Raw genomic sequence first — 18,000 nt, forward strand, 5'->3', positions numbered from 1 at the left:
TAGATGCATCGGTTTCATACCCAATTATCAGCATAACCGAGACCAAACGAAGACCGAAAATTATCGGTTATTCAGAACTAAAATGTCGGTATCGACTTTAACCGGTCGGTTTTTCCCATCCCTTGCTTGAAGTGGCTTTATGTAAATCCACTATAACAGTGGTTATCAATCTTCCTTAGACAATTACTGCTGAGTATAATCACACATTTGCTAGTACCCTCTGTTCCTGTCATGTGTTGCCTATTCCCCACATCATCACCAACATTAGCTCTTACCTAAGTTGTAGAATGAAAGACATTTCTTGGAACACTTTCATTTCTAAATGGAAGGTGACTGTGTGTGTGCGCGCGCGCGCGCGGTTGTGTGTGTGTGTGTGTGTGTGTGTGTGTGTGTGTGTGTGTGTGTGTGTGTGTGTGTGTGTGCGTGCGTGCGTGTGTGTTAGAATGAATGACGAAGGATTTTGTGCTGCAACCCACAACTCAAAAAAAGCTAACTACTCACACTGAGGATACACACTTGTTACTAAACATGCTTCCCCTGCATTATTCCACTTCATTGCGGCACTTCCTTGACCAGCATGTTGTCACTCCCTTTAAAATCAAACAAGTTCAGATGTGTGCACCATACTTACCGTTCGTAAATCACTACATTTCTACACTCTTTAGTTCTGAACTGGCAGAAATTGGACGACTTCAGGGTGTCAATGCTTTCTGCCTAACCACTCTAATAATAATAATAATAATAATAATAATAAAACTGTGTGCAGTACAATTGTTACTGGTGTGGCATGCTGTCAATTAATTCATTCATGTGTTTGAAAGTGAGTAATGAAGCAATTTCTGGACTGCTGCAGGTATGAAGATGGCGTCCGTTCTTTCGGACATGAACAGATGCCATCTTCATATCGTTAAGGCTAACCGGCTGAGGACCTTCTTCAGTGCGGATGCACACGATTTGCCTGAACTCTTACGGGACTCGATGGATTGTCTGCCGCGAGTAATGGGTATAATGGCAGGGGCACTACGAATGTAGTGTGTGGACTACAAGTTGAGAATGTGGGTCTCACGGGGAGCGTGGCGGCGATAAATTCCTGCAGTCGCTATATCCTCTGTGCCCTCGATGCCTCAGATGGATAGAACGCCTGCCATGTAAGCAGGATATCCCGGCTTCGAAACCCGGTCGGGTTACACATTTTCAACTGTCCCTGTTGATGTATATCAACACCCGTCGGCAGTTAATGGCATTGATTTAATTGTAATTTCATACTGCAGGTATTATCTACAACGTGGAGAGGACTTTCCTTGAGATAATTGGCATTGGTCACATGTACACTTCTGGCCATTAAAATTGCTGCACTAAGAAGAAATGCAAATGATAAACGGGTACTCATTGGACAAATATAATATACTAGAACTGACATGTGATTACATTTTCTCGCAATTTGGGTGTATAGATCCTGAGAAATCAGTACCCCGACCAACCACCTGTGGCCGTAATAACGGCCTTGATACGCCTGGGCATTGAGTCAAACAGAGCTTGGATGGCGTGTACAGGTACAACTGCCCATGCAGCTTCAACACGATACCACAGTTCGTCAAGAGTGGTGACTGGCGTATTGTGACGATCCAGTTACTCGGCCACCATTGACCAGACGTTTTCAATTGGTGAGAGATCTCGAGAATGTGCTGGCCAGGTAAGCAGTCGAACATTATCTGTATCCCGTACAGGACCTGCAACATGCGGTCGTGCATTATCCTGCTGAAATACAGGGTTTCGCAGGGATCGAATGAAGGGTAGAGCCACGGGGCGTAACACATCTGAAATGTAACGTCCACTGTTCAAAGCGCCGTCAATGCCAACAAGAGGTGACCGAGACGTGTAGCCAATGGCACCGCATACCATCACGCCGGGTGATACGCCAGTATGGCGATGACGAATACACGCTTCCAATGTGCGTTCACCACGATGTCGCCAAACAGGGATGCGACCATCTTTATGCTGTAATCGGAACCTGGATTCATACGAAAAAATGACGTTTTGCCATTCGTGCACCCAGGTTGGTCGTTGAGTACACCATCTCAGGCGCTCCTGTCTGTGATGCAGTGTCAAGGGTAACCGCAGCCATGGGCTCCGAGCTGATAGTCCATGCTACTTCAAACGTCGCTCAGCTGTTCGTTCAGATGGATGTTGTCTTGCAATCGTCCCCATCTATTGACTCAGGGATCGAGACGTGGCTGCACGATCCGTTACAGCCATGCGGATAAGATGTCTGACATCTCGACTGCTAGTGGTACGAGGCCGTTGGGATCCAGTACGGCGTTCCGTATTACCCTCCGGAACCCACCGATTCCATATTCTGCTAACAGTCATTGGATCTCGACAACCCGAGCAGCAATGTCGCGATACGATAAACCGGAATTGCGATAGGCTACAATCCGACCTTTATCAAAGTCGGAAACGTGATGGTACACATTTCTCCTCCTCACACGAGGCATCACAATAACAGTCCACCAGCCAACGCCGGTCAACTGTTGTTTGTGTATGAGAAATCGGTTGGAAACTTGTAGGTGTCGCCACCGGCGCCAACCTTGTGTGTTCGCTCTGAAAAGCTAATCATTTGTATATCACAGCATCTTCTTCCCGTTGGTTAAATTTCGCCTCTGTAGCACGTCATCTTCGTGGTGTAGCAGTTTTAATGGCGAATAGTGTATGTACGGGACAAAGCAGAAATACGTGTGTAGTGGGTGGACTATGTGAGGAACCTTTAACCTCCACCGCGTTAGTGCTACCAATTGAGGAAAAAGTCCTACAAAATTGTGATAATAGTAATGATCTTTTTGAAAATAATTTAGTTTCTTGACTGAAACAGAACCCAACCGTTTAGTTTTTACACCTCAGAAAATTTTATTTTCCCCTCGGGGAGTAATTACCGCCAGTTTGGGAACCGCTGCACTGTAAGCTAGAACAGTGAGGGCGGAGTTCTTAAATTTCGTAAGCGTGCTTTTCTTGGCCACATCTAGTGGTTCTCACATTAGCATTTTAACAGTGTGGAGCACGTGTTGCGCGCGCTGAGTAGGGCCCGCAGAGGTGCGAGGCGCCGCAGAGTGCGTGTCGCTGGTGCGTGCGGCTGGCCAGGCCGTGCGTGCTGCGTGCGCGCAGGCACCGCTCTCTGGCGCTGTGGCGGAACTAATTCCGCTGTGCCGGCGCCGTGACCGCAGCAGCGGCAGGGGCAGCCGCCAAGGCCGCGCCCGCCGTTCGGTCCGGTCCTGTACTCAGTCTGCGGCTCTTTGTCTGTGCGCGTCCGCGCAGCGCGGCACTCAGCCCCCCCCCCCCCCCCCCTCTTACATTCCTCCTCATTACGGCCGTCCTCCTCTCTCCGTGACAGAGGGCACACCAGTGCCGAGCAGAACAGGTTTTTGAGCCGAAGCAGCGATCAGGGGTATAACGGAGCAGAGCCTCAGAGTCAAATGATATTTGGAGGGGAGGGGGGGGGGTGAAAATATATGACCACCACCACCCCCTTCCCCCCGCCAAACTGCATATTGGTAAAAGCATCGACACTGCCTCTGGATGGGGAACGCGAAACAAAGTGGAACTTCACGGATTGAGACAGTAAATGATATTATTTCGCTGATTGCAAAGCCGATTCAGATTTACAACCAACTTGCCAGTACGAGCCCATTTGGAAGTATGACGTTGCGCCACGTCTGGGGCAAATGCACGCACTGATTCGAACGGGAAGGGTGTCGTAAACTCTTTGTATCCTCTCCTGAGGCAAGCTGGCCCACAACTGTATCTTGATACACTAGATTTGGGCTCTGGAAAGGAGTTCGTCCGAGCTTGTCCCGCACGTGTTCAAACGAAGACAGGTCCGAAGGATGTTGCTGGCCACAGGAGTACCTCAAGAACACGCAGACAGTTCTTGGAACACGTGCGAATGTGGATCAGAAGTGATGTTGATAAATGGCATCCCAAAACTGTCGCATGAGGTGTAGGGCGTAGAATGTCCGTGACGAACCGTTGTGCAGTCAGAGTTCCCTCAAGCACTGCCTGAAAGTCACACGCGACGGATCCCCACACCATGATGCCAGAAACAACACTACCGTGCGTATCCGAAACATTGGAAGAACGGGATCTCTCTTGAGGCCGCCGCCACCGTCACCGAAGGTTGTCATCCGGGGTAGTCATAACTGCGATCCATCACTGAACGCAATGGTATGATGATCGTGAGCAGACCATGGTTCGTGGTCTCGCGGTCGCGCTCTCGCTTCCCGAGCATGGGCTCTCGGGTTCGATTCCCGGGGGGGGGGGGGGGGGGGGGGTTCAGGGATTTTCACCTGCCTCGAGGTGACTGGGTGGTGACTGGGTGTTTGTGTTGTCCTTATCATTTCATCTTCATTCTTGAAAGTGGCAAAATAGGGCTGAGCAAAAGTTGGGAATTTGTATGGGCGCTGATAACAGCGCACTTGAGCGCCCCACAAACCAAACATCATATCATCATCATCATTATCCATGATTCCCGGTCGTGGCACCATTCTAAATAGAGCCGCATACGTTGTGGTGTCAGTGAGTGGCAACCTATGCATGGAACGGTAATTCCCCAGCCCAACAGCTACTAGGCTCCGACCAATGTCGTGGGATGGCACAGAATGTTGTAGGAAGACCATTACTTGCTATTGGAAGGTATGCACAGATGCAAAGCGCTTCCGATGTGATTCTTCTTTGTAGTGGTCAGGCGTGGACGACTGAATCCTTGATGAGTATGCCTGCCTGCACTTACACTCCCAAGCAGTCTAGCACTGGGGCACTGTGACATCCGAATGCCCCCGCAGATGTGGATATTGCGTAGTTCGACCAGCTGGCGAAATGGAGACCCTGAACGGGCACCTTTCAAAATCTGTCAGGTGCTGGGAAAGCTATCTCAAATGAGTACGCGGCCTCCCCATGTCCTCGGCAATGACAGCTCAATAACTGACGCTGTTCACACCCTTTGTATACCCTTCCAGGCCTGGTAACAACGATTAACACGAATAATGCTAATTCACCCAGTCAGGGGGAATTTCAATTCTGCCGGCTGGAGTGGCCGAGCGGCTCTAGGCGCTACAGTTTGGAATCGCGCAACCGCTACGGTCGCAGGTTCGAATCCTGCCTCGGGCACGGATGTGTGTGATGTCCTTAGGTTAGTTAGGTTTAAGTAGTTCTAAGTTCTAGGGTTCTGATGACCTCAGAAGTTAAGTCCCACAGTGCTCAGAGCCATTTGAACCAATTTCAGCTCTAACCATTTACATACTCGCCAATGGTGTGTATGTGTGGGAAATTACATGGACATTCCATCATGTCCTCTGAGTACTTCACTTTTTTTATTAGACTGTGAATACTTTTACGTATATCAATTTGTAAATTTCGCAGCTAATTTTCGGGGAATAAAGTACCATGAAAACTAAGCATTTCGAAAATAGCACGGAATTCCAGAAAATTCGAACTATGGTTAATACAGCATTTTTTAGTTGACAGGGAGCCTGCTGACTTAGTTGGGACATTTGTCTAACCGCTAACATTTCAGCCATTAACGGCTCACTTATACAGGCTGTCCACATCCACAAGTAGAAATGGCAAAACCCAGGAAGTAAAATAAAGAAAGATAGAAGGGGATGGGCTTCTACTCAAAAATTAAAAAAAAAAAGACACACTAACTTTTCTGAACAGAGGGGAAAACAGCAGAAAGAAATCGCATTCCTGTCGTCTACACACTCGCATAGTGAGTCTGCAGAAGAGTAATCATAATCGTACTGCTTAGGACAATAGTGAGTCCACATGCACTTTTCAAATTTCCGGAAGAATGCTTTTCAGATGTTACATTTTTCTGAATTATAATTTCTTGGACATTATGCTAGTGTGTCGTTATCACTAGCTAGGTTCGATCGCACAACGCACTGCAAGTCACCTCGGCGGACAATAATATTTTGGGTAAACACTCCCCCTACCTTGCTCTGTCCGTTTCGAACCTAGCCAATGATGACGACCAACCAATAGCAGTAGCAGAAATTTCAACCAACAACCTTTCTCCATAGTAAGTGTGGAATAGTGCCTTTATATCCAACGACGATGGGCCGCCAATGACATCCACAGGAGATTAGCCAACAACGCCCCTTCTTCTGCATCAGAGCGGGAATATTAGAGTATGACTAAGGCCCACCAACGGCAGCCATATGAATTTTAACCAATACTATCACTTCTCCAGCACAAACGAGAGAGAACTCCTCTTTATAAGAGGATGCGACACTCGTCTCTGACAATGTTTTAGCAGTAGTGGACACCAGAAGATCCTGAGGAAGATACCAGCAGAGGGGTCGAAACACCGGTCATTTTAGAAGAAATATGACGCAGCCTAATAACCTAGAATAGTTTAACTTCAGTGACAAGGGCCACTAAAGCCTGCAGGCTTACATAATATGGCTCAATATTCCTGCAGGGGACTTCCGACGACTTGTTGAATACATATCACGTCTCGTTGCTGTACTACGCCAAGGAGGTGCGACACGGCAGTTAGGAGGTATGCCATGACTTCTATCACCTCACTGTACGTTGCAGCAACGTTCTCAAACGGATGCTTTTTCATATATTATTAATATTATTATAAAAATCGTAGGCGTATTTTCATGCTAAACGTGAGTTTGGTACAAATTATATTTGTAAGGGAGGGGGAGGGCCTGCAGGAGACAGGATCAAACGGTGCTCTCTGCGCCCCTACACTCCCCCCCCCCCTCCCCCTCTTCCAGAAGCGAACCCTGGATACGCTCCTGCAGTCCTACTGCGGAAGGGCAGAACTTCTGATTGCCACTGAACCTCCGAGTTGTAGTCTTGAAAGGTGTTGTTGAAGGAGAAAAGGCGATGTTGGAATTTCAGAAATCAAAACGTCAAATAGCATTACGATAGTAGCATAATTGTGTGTGTGTGTGTGTGTGTGTGTGTGTGTGTGTGTGTGTGTGTGTGTGTCGGCGGAAGTTCCAAATGCCATTATTCGATACCCAGTCTGTCCTAAGATTTTCATCACTTCCTTCGCCACTGGCAGTGTTTGTTAACGTGAAAAATGCTGATTTGCGCCGTGGTCCCGAGTGCACGTTAATCTGTAGGCAGCGCTAAACTGGCTGAGTAAGTTGGTACAGACGTAAGAAAAAACGTAAGGCGTAACACGTCCAATATGACCATTTGTAGTAAAGCACTAAGGTGATCAAATAGAGCTCCACGTTAATCACTGTTTTACCTAATAGTATATGTACTACGGTAGTTTTCCAGCGGCGGCTGGATGACTAACTGGATAATGTAGCTCAGCAGTGTGCCTCGAGCTATTGAGCATTATATCCAGAGCTGTTTAAGCTTTTAACAAAGGACTACTTCTTAGAAATCGCCTTACGTATATCCGCTGAGGGGAGGTTTAGCGAAAATTCCTACGATTAAAGTAGTTTCTGGTAATCCATCAAGGTAGGTGGGACACGAGCCGGACACAAAGAACTTCAGTAATTATAACAAAACCATAGGCTGTATTTGGGTTCGACGTTGTTTATTCTTTTTAATACGTCCTACCAGTTTCGACGCCAAATGTTTTCATCTTCAGTCCCCAAGTGGAACCTGACATTCACAACTGTTTTCATGTGCATGAGCCAAAATTAGCTGGATTGCGTACCTTTCGTGGCAATAACAAGAGCAGCATGGTTAAATTCTTCGCCTGAGCCAGTCTGTCGACTCTTCTGTTGTGTAACTCTCCTGTTGCTGACAAAGGCCATCCAACTCATTGTTTACCATACAATTCCATTGTTCCAAATCCACCAGCTTTACATCTGTTTGCCAAGGCCGCACATTGCTAAAATTAAGGCCATAACCGCAAACATATTTCGTTCGTCGATGGATTTTAGTTGGGGCTGCTGTTAGGAACATCCAACACCTTTTGACAGAAACTTGTGTCAACATCAGAAATATACGCAACTACAAGGGATCTTGAAAAATAACAAGTAGCTAACGATCTTGCAAATAATATCTCACGCCGTTAGTAGAATACCAGAAAACGGCTGATTATTTAAAGAATCGATTTTCTGTGTTTGAAAGAGCTTCAAACGTTTGGGTAATTTATAGATGAGTTAGTGCGTTAACTATTTTATTTTAAGCACCTCAGCGAGGAAAAGTCTAGGAAAGGTTTAAAATTATGTTTAACATTTGATGGAAGGCGCTAAATGCTTTCATTGTGAAATACTGGATCAATATAATCTGGGTAATTTGGGCTCCGTTTGAAGCAAAAGCTAGATTTTCATGCATCCCAATGTTTATGACGTTATATCGCGTGATCTATGGCTACAATGATAAAATTTTTCACATACGCAGATACTGTCTAAATTGTGTTGCGAATAAACTTGGTAGTAAAGACTTAATAAATTAAAACATCTTGTCTGATACTGAAGTTTTACTGGAAGAAAAGTGAAAACGTCTTTCATTTCACCGTTTTGTGTACGTATGTGTGTACGGTGGTGGGTGGGTTGAGGGGGGGGGGGGGGGTCAACGAGAAAACGTTTTGCTAAGGTTTGAAATTAAATATAAAGTTTGTTGGACGTCGCTAGGGCTCTCTCTCAAATCTGGATGAACAAAGTCCGGGTATTTGCATGCCGTTGCATCGGTTGCACTGCCTCAACACATACCCAATTTCCATATGTAATAGTTGCTTTATTGTGTTTTACTTTTAAATTTTTAAATTCAATCAATAATTACGTGAAATATTGAAAATCAAATTTCTGTTGTACCTGGAAACCGATAGATAGGCACCTGCAATTTGTACCTGGTTTCTGGACAGCGTTTTGTTAATGTCGCCATGGACTCCCCAGTGTGACGCGTGTTCAAAACTGGGAGCAGGACCGCACAGTGTTTGCGAAAGTGTGAGTGATCAGTGGCGACGTTATGCCTATTGAGCTCATTACTTTTATGGGCGGGTGTCCACATTGTCAGCAACAGTCACACTTCAACGCTTCCTAAACGACAATAAAACGTGCTCCTACCATGTCTGGTTTAAGTAACTATAGCTTTGAGCTATACTTTAATAACAGTAGCTACAATATATCTTCTTTGCAAAATTGAGCTGTAACTTTACAACGCATCTTGATGTCCCACGGTGAGCGGAACAAAAGCTCTTAATTTTCAGAGTCCGAACCGCACCTGCAAGACCGCATAGAAATGTAAACAGTAGCACAATGCAGGCAACAGGCTGTGTGGTGCAGGCTCCTCGTAAATTTCGAACGCCACGACCGCCGGTTTGTGGCAATGGTGACTTACCTATATATCTTCCTATTTTCTGTTCTTCGTTCCCGTTACTGTCTCTTCAATAGACATCTTAAAATTTTCTGCATAGTTTATATCTCTGAGATTAAGTAGTAATAGGCTGTACAAAACACTAACAGAACTGTCATTCGTTGAATTGTTATTGCACTATCAAACAACATTATATAAACATTGTGTACGAATGCGACAATTGTGTATCGTGTAATTATTAACTGTCTAGTTGTTAGTTGCGTAATTAACCCTAGCAATACCGAGGCATTTCCAATACGCGTTTTATCAAGGAGTGGGAAGTACTTTATTCTCCCCTCCCCCCAAAAAAACTAATTAATTGTTCTTGAATTATATTAACAACAAAATTTTTAAAGAGGTGCTGATGTGTAAGTGGGCATACTCTTAGCAATATCAACGCACTTTCAATGACGTGTACTACAGACTTTGCGGACAAAAAAATAAATAAATAAATAAAATCTGGCTATGACATTCAGTGGACATGTACTACTGAGACTTAAACCAAAAATTTAAGTTTAACTGAAAAATTTACCGGCGGAAGTTCGAGTCCTCCCTCGTGTGTGTGTGTGTGTGTGTGTGTGTGTGTGTGTGTGTGTGTGTGTGTGTGTGTGTGTGTGTTGTGTGTGTTCTTTTGTCCTTCGGATAATTTAGGTTAAGTAGTGTGTAAGCTTAGGGACTGATGACCTTAGCAGTTAAGTCCCATAAGATTTCACACACATTGGACCATTTTTTTTTTTAATTTATAACATATATAAAGTTAACTAGAAGAACTCATTAAAAACATTATACATATTTTTTGAGAGATTAAAGTATAAAATAACCTTCTGGATTACAATATCTTAAAAAGATGGGTGTAGAGTACACCTCCACTCCCTCCTTGGTATTGCAAGGGTTAATGGAATATGGGGTCTGTCATAATTTTTACACATCGGGCCATAAAATTCAGGCAGCAAATAAATAAATTAGTGTTAGAAAATCGATGACAGTATGTTGCTTCGTCGCACGGCCCTGTTTCGGCCACAGTAACTACACAGCTAATTACAGCAATAGCTTGCGTCTACCAGGGATTGCAACAGGTCCTCCGAGAAACGCGCTGAGTAGTTGGGCACTAGCGGTGCCAGGCTGCGAGGACTGCAGCGAATGAAGGCATTTCTTATCGTTCAAACGTGGTAAAAGTATGCATCTACATCGATACGCCACAGGCCACCGTACGGTGCTTGGCGGAGGGTACTTTGTACCACTACTAGTCATTTCTTTTCCTGTTCCACTCGCATATAGAGCGAGGGAAAAGTGACTGTCTATATGCCTTCGTATGAGGCCTAATTTCTCGTATTTTATTTTCGCTGTCCTTACGCAATGTATGTTGGTGGCAGTAGAAATTTTCGGCTGTCAGCTTCAAATGCCGGTTCTCTAAATTTTCTCAGTAGAGTTCCTCGAAAAGAACGTCGCCTTACCTCCAGGGGTTCCCATTTGAAATCCTGAGGCATCTCCGTACCACTCACGTGTTGTTCTAAACTACTGGTGAGGCAGCCCGCCTTTGAATTGCTTCACTGTCTTCCTTTTATCCGATCTGGTACAGATCCCAAACACTCGAGCAGTACTCAAGAACAGGTCGCACCAGCGTACTATACGCGGTCTCCCCTATAGGTGAGCCACAATTTCCTAAAATTCTTCCCTATCACAACCCTCATCTGCTCGTTCCATTTCATATCGCTTTGCAACGTTCCGCCCAGATTTTTAAACTACTTCACTGTCTCAAATGGTTCAAATGGCTCTGAGCACTATGGGACTCAACTTCCGAGGTCATTAGTCCCCTAGAACTTAGAACTAGTTAAACCTAACTAACGTAAGGGCATCACAAACATCCATGCCCGAGGCAGGATTCGAACCTGCGACCGTAGCGGTCTCGCGGTTCCAGACTGCAGCGCCTATGACCGCACGGCCACTTCGGCCGGCTTGACTGTCTCAAGTAGGACACTAATAAGACTGTATCCGGACGTTAGAGGTTTGTTCTTCCTACTCATCCGCATTAACTTACATTTTTCCACATCTAGAGCTAGTAGAGCTAGCTGCCATTCATACCACCAACTAGGAATTTTGTCTAAATCGTCTTGTATGAATGTTTGCTCTGGAACGATACTTCAGTGGGTCGGTCCTACTACGTTTTCTACACTCTGGTGCAACCTTCTTGTTCTCATATTTCTGGGAACAGTTCATTACTCTAGGGATCTGTGGTAAATTCTCCTCCGTGAAAATACGAGTGGTGCTCTTTTCTTCCAATGCCAGCATTCGAATGGGATGCCTGAAGTACAAGCGTTATCGTTCCTTTTCGGTCTCGTAATAAGTTAGTGTACGGCAACTGCGGCTGTAGCATTTGCAAAAAACTCCGTTCATTAAGATCTAACGTTGCACCTGCCGACAGACAACTCGAACGTTGCACCTGGCGACAGACAACTCGTCTTATTTGAGACTTGCTGGGAGATTAAAACCCTAGGCCGGAATGAGTCTCGAACCGGAAACATACCCGAATGCTTTGATAGCTCAGTCGATAAGAGCACTCCACGCCAAAGACAAGGTTCGAGTGCGACAGACAATGTCAGCCTGCCAGGTAGTTCCAAAAAAACACACATTACACGGTAGAGCGAAAGACACTTTATGAGAACATGGCTTATGGTCGTACAAAAACATAGTCACCATTGAGTTCAGAAATCCATTAATCACCAGCACCTAAGTTTTTATTTGGTTTTTGCCGGTTGTTGTGGCCGAGCGGTTCTAGGCGCTTCAGCCGGGAACCGCGCTGCTGCTACGGTCGCTGGTTCGAATCCTGCCTCGGGCATGGATGTGTGAGGTGTCCTTAGGTTTAAGTAGTTCTAAGTCTAGGGGACTGATGACCTCAGATGTTAAGTCCCATAGTGCTTGGAGCCATTTGATTTTCCTTTTTTTACAGTGTCCATTTTGACCCTTGGATACACGAATGAGGAGCCCACCATGGCGTCCACTGGATACAGTAGGTTCTGATAACGTGACGTAGCTGCTGAATGTCTCTATTTGTAATTATTACACAGTTCTATTTGACATAAAAAAAACGGAGGTTTATTTCTGCTAGACGCTGTTGCTTTGCGTAATAGGTGGCTTACCGCAGAACCCAAACGCAATAAGCACCTCATTTTCCGCACTGGGTACGTAATCGTCCTGTGGAATGCGGTGCAATATTCCCAGAGTCATGAACGTATCCTGCCTAGTATACAACGCCAGAACCACTGAAAATATAACACTGAATGTGCTGTCTGCCGCGAAGTGCAAAGTGACCCGTTGTAACACCTCTTCACTCACAAGCGTGCGAGAATTTCACCGCAGACTATCACGCATGGAAAAACCTGAAACTGAAACACTACCCAACAGGTGTCATTGTCTGATTGCGTACAGTAGCGCACACACCTTTTCCATATCTGTTCTAAACCAGAAAACAAGGCAGGAAAGGTTAGTTCCAGAGTACACAAACTCTAGGCACGGAAATCCTGTTGCTATTTGCACTCCAGTATGGCCAGGAAGGGGAGGAGGACAAATCGCTTTGTGGAAGTTATGATGTTGATGCTGTTTTCAGTAAGAAGGCTGGTCTGATGCAGCCACGCTTGCCTAGCATTCGGCAGGAAGCATCAAAATTAACCTACCAACCCCATTAAGATATGGAATAAAGTCCGGGAAAAAGGTGACGACTTACAGATCAGAAACAGTTCATTCCATAACTTCTACATAAATAAAATGTTACAGGCAGTTGTCGCGGGAAATGCCTGTACCAACAAACGGTACTTCAATTTTGGAATGGTGCATTCGAATGATTAGTGTGCTCAGTTCGGCTTATGAGGTAAAAAAGAGAGATCGCATCGCAGCCTCGTTTCGTAGTATGTTACGGTGGATTCGACGGGAGTTATCATGCATTTCAAAACCGCGATTGCACCGAAACGTGAAATCTGTGTTGCGACGTCACAGATCTCATCGCCATCGACTTTCATGCTCCTCTGAGGATGACTTCAGGCATGGGCAACTGGCATAGTCGATGACAGCGTTTTCTTCGGAGGGCAAAGATCGAACTTCGAGTCCCGACCCGGCAAGCAGTTTTAAGCCTTTTAATTACAACGTGCATCCCTATGTAGTGAAGGAGTAGTCCTCTGTGATTGTATCTCATTTAGATGCAACAGAAAACAGTCGAATTCTGAGACGATAACAGTGTTATTTATCAAAAGTGAATATAAAGTGAAACCACATTTTTCACTGATTACTGAGTGTTCTTCAACACATCATTTGATTTTCCAGAATTAAATGTAATAGTTTATGAGCAACATCTGCATTCTTTACCAGAAAATCTAGCAGATCTAAGGATAGCACCATCCGTCTAAATATAACGATACCGATGAACGCACATAAATACCGGATAAGTGCCTTTGCTCTCAGGTTTAGAATCAGATTGTAATTCGAATTTCGAGACTTCTTTTACTAATTAGCGACGATAATCCATTTTCGACGTCACAACCATTTCTCATTTTGGAACTTCCACAGTGAAATTTTAACTCTGCAGCGGAGTGTGCATTGATATGGAACTTCCTGGCAGATTAAAACCGTGTACCGGGCCAAGGTTCGGACACGGGACCTTTGCATGTCGCGGGCATGTGCTCTACCAAATGGGCTACCCAAGCACGACTCATGATCCATCATCACAGCTTCAGTTCTGCAAGTACCTCGTCTCCTACCCTTCAAACTTCACAGAAGCTCTCCTGCGAACCTTGCAGAACTATCACTCCTGGAAGAAAGGATATTGCGGAGACATGGCTTGGCCACAGCCTGGGGGATGTTTCCAGAATGAGATTTTCACTCTGTAGCGGAGTGTGCGCTGATATGAAACTTCCTGGCAAATTAAAACTGTACAGGACCGAGACTCGAACTCGGGACCTCTGCCTTTCGCGAACAAGTGCTCTACCAAATGGTCTACCCAAGCACGAATCATGATCCGTCATCACAGCTTCAGTTCTGCGAGTACCTCGTCTCCTACACTTCAAACTTTACAGAAACACTTCTGCGAACCCTGCAGGCTAGCACTTATGGAAGAAAGGATATTTCTCATCTTGGCTTACGTATGAACCTGTTCCTGCAGGCTATATTTTCTTTCTAGGTACCAAGTATCTGTTTTGCCTTCGTATCCACTGCAATTTGTCTGTTTCTTTTTCTAGTTTCTTTCTTCTGTAGCATCTATAAAAATCATAATTGTACTTGTCGTACTGGGGACATTCCTACACAAGTTGTTAGACTGGAAATGTAAGGTTAACTGCTGCTACCTCTAGATGTTTCTTTTTCTTTCCCACAATAGAGAGCTGTTTTTAATGTTTCAATGGAATACGGGCTTTTTGTTTTCACAGTGTTCCGACGAATGTGATTTGTTGATTCGGTTTGGAAGGACTTCTAATATGTTCAGTCTCCACTTTTTCGAACTATGATTGATGTTAGCTTTTTTTCATTTGGAGTCAAGAGTTTCACCTCAGTATGGGATCATTTCTCCAAATCAATCATGGATTTAATACAAAATGTGTATTTACTTTTACCTGTCATTTGTTACTGATAACTTAGTTCATATTTCACTTTTCGTTGTTCTGTAAACGCCACATCGCGCTACAACTAGGAACACACTTCTGAGTGCTAAAATTTACCCTTTCCGATATTTTCGCTCTCTTGGTATTTTTCAGTACAACTGTGGACGCCGTTCCAATACAGCTCACAAGTCCAAGAGACTCAGAATAGCGGAGATAAGATAAGGCCAAAATCAGCCTGTTTTGCAGATATGAACCGCGCCCATGACGTGATAGGAAGATATGGTGTAAGTTCGATAACTTCCCTGTTCAGGTGAAATTATATCGCAATATCAGGTCACAGAATAAATTTGTTTCAATCATGGTTAAGTCACTAGAAGAGGATTAGGTCCCATGCTTTCCTCTTCTCCCTTAACTTTGTGAAATTTAAGTTTTAGCCTTCTTACACTCATGTCTCTTCAGAGTCTAATCGTCAGAAAGCAGAGCTTTTGCACCTTACCACCTGTCTGGCTCGTATTCCTCGATTTGTCTCGCTCGTATTCCTCGATTTCAGATCTGCGATTTCCTAACTAAGAACCGAGAATATGTACGAATAATGTATTGCGACAATCCGCTAATTGGTACAGAATTGACAGAACTTGGGGTGATTCAAAAAGAAGGAACAGATTTCAGTTGTTTATTACAGACGAACTGTAAGAGAGTGAAAGACTTTGCGCATGTCACTGGACAGGGGAAGGTTCAAAGTTTTGACACAGCTGCGTTGTTGTTTGTAGCAACTTGGCGGCTGCAACACAAGAGAAATTATTTTGTGTGTTATAATTTCACAAAGTCAACCCATTTTTGGCCTCCCACGTGGCTAGACTTCACACCTTGCGATTTTTCTTTTTCCTGTGGAGGTACATAAAAGGTAGAGTCTTTGCCTCAGACGTGGTAGATACTCTTCAAGATCTGAGAAATAGAATTGTTGAAGCTGTCGATTCAACAAAGAGAACCAGCGTGTAACGTATAGTGCTCATGTTGAATGTATGGCATAGTGTCTTTGCGAACGTAAGACTCTGAACTTTGCTCTGTCCAGTGACATACTCAATGTATTTCAGTCTTTCACAGTTTGCCTGTAAAACAAATGAAATCTGTTCGTTGTTTTTTTTTTCAATCACCTTGTATATTGACTGTCAGTTGTTTCTTAACGTCACCGGTTTATTTTTTTTTAATTTCACAGCATATTTTTTTTTCTTTTTGAAACATTTATACTGCCCTTTCTTTTTCTGCCATGTGTCCTACTGTTTTGTCACTGACGATAACATTTCCGTATACCGCTAAAAGTGCTGGAAAACTGTTATTTTAAGGACATTGTTCCCAGCCACTCAGTACTAGCATTAAAATGTTTTAGCACTGATAAATGTTTAGTAAAAACCTGAACTTTGTGCGTGGACTTTACTATCTCTCTGCTTCGTAATCTATTTTCCAAGTGTGCTCGGAACCACTTATCTCGCCTTATTCTCTTTTATTCGAAGTGGGTCTTACTTATTCCGTGAAATCTGATGGTCAGTAAAACGAAATGGTTGTCGTAGAGATAAAATGAAACCTGTGTTTCAGTAACCCGTGTATATCGCAACAAATATAACTTTTGGAAACACTTCCAGAAACGGTCATGTACTTCTAATACTTCGAAAGTGGCCTGTGGCTCTGAAATCAGACGCCTGCTCCAACACTATAGTTGAAAAACGCCCTACGCTCACTAAACGTATTTTCTGGAGCAATCTGGAAAACATCGCTCATCCCTGCCATCACATGTGGAGGCTGTTGCTTATACGCTCATTAACATCATTCGCCACATTCACACCCATCCATCTACTAAATTTCAAATCACATTAAGTAATTACTTACAGTAGATTTCGTTGTGTTTGTTTATTGGAGCTATATTTAGCACGATTCCTTCTGTCGCTTGTGTGCAGTACCTAAATGACGTTTCTTTTTTTCTCCTGCAGGTTCCATGACAGAAGAGAAGAGACTGTAAAGGAACCTCCGTTTCACCTACTCGCCATCGGACTGAATTCACGAGACTTGGTAAGTTCCTTTTTTTCCGTTTGAATGACTACCTCGTTCGTTCGACATTTAAAATTTCTTCGAAACGCGTTACGTCATGGTTTGGCTTGCGCAGTGAAAGTCAGTTCAGAATGAAGCAAGCATATTATCAAGGTTAAACAACAAATGAAGGTTAATGTTAGCACTTTCAACAGCTGAATTCCGCTCGACTTTTTTTGGTCAGCAGTAGGTAAACGAAGGTCACGTCAGAGGAGCAGAACTAAGGACTATAGTCGGTCTCCACCAATCTGGATGTCGAGACTGCGTCAAACTGGTCTGATATAAAGACGGGAGCGGTTTGCGTGCCCTGTAACGCGCTGATGTAACAACGTGTTGCTTTTCTGAATGGCCACGTAAAGACCAGCTCTCAGTTCTTCATTGGTCGCGGAATATTTGTTACTAGTCAAAATGGAACGCGATAGTCAAAATGGAACGCGAGCGTGAATATCTATAGTTTCAACAACGTCTGTGCTCTTAGTCGTTGAGGAACAATGTATCAATAATACTCGTACTTACTGAAGAACATGCTTGCCCATGCTACAGCTTCCGTGACACTTCGTCAGGAGACTGAGAAAGTCAAAACTGAGTGGAAAGTCAGGTAAGATGATTCCATGTGACAAGAATTACACTGGCGGGAAAAGACGCAAGACCAAGGAAGAGTTGTGTGACATAAACGAAAGTTGCTAGGAGTGTTTCTACATTTGAAAGATAATATCTATTCAAATTTCGCACCAGTCGCTTAAGAGCGGCTCTGGCAGGGCCACTGTGAGAATGGAAATAAGGTTTCCTTTAATTACACGCCGTAAGGGTCCTGACCTATAGTTACCTTTGACAAGGGTGCAAAAAAGGGCAGCTCGTTTTGTATTATCGCATTATAGGGGAGAGAGTGTGGCAGATATGGTAAGCGAGTTGGGATGGAAGTCATTACAGCATAGACGTTTTTCGTCGCGGTGAGACCTTCTTACAAAATTTCAGTCACCAACTTTCTCTTCCGAATGCGAAAATA

The 18,000-nt window shown here is 44.3% G+C and overlaps 1 protein-coding gene across 3 annotated transcripts in view; it reads left to right on the forward strand.

The window, feature by feature from the left end:
* Window positions 1-18,000, forward strand: part of LOC126282165 (leucine-rich repeat-containing protein 24-like) — a 341,384-nt gene that overhangs the window by 149,185 nt on the left and 174,199 nt on the right. For all 3 annotated transcript variants that reach the window (XM_049981687.1, XM_049981688.1, XM_049981686.1), the window contains exon 2: window positions 16,898-16,976. The gene's annotated coding sequence lies outside the window, so the exon portion shown is untranslated. The remainder of the gene's footprint in view (window positions 1-16,897; window positions 16,977-18,000) is intronic.

This window comes from Schistocerca gregaria, chromosome 7 (genome assembly GCF_023897955.1).
Source record: "Schistocerca gregaria isolate iqSchGreg1 chromosome 7, iqSchGreg1.2, whole genome shotgun sequence".
Lineage (NCBI taxonomy): Eukaryota > Metazoa > Arthropoda > Insecta > Orthoptera > Acrididae > Schistocerca > Schistocerca gregaria.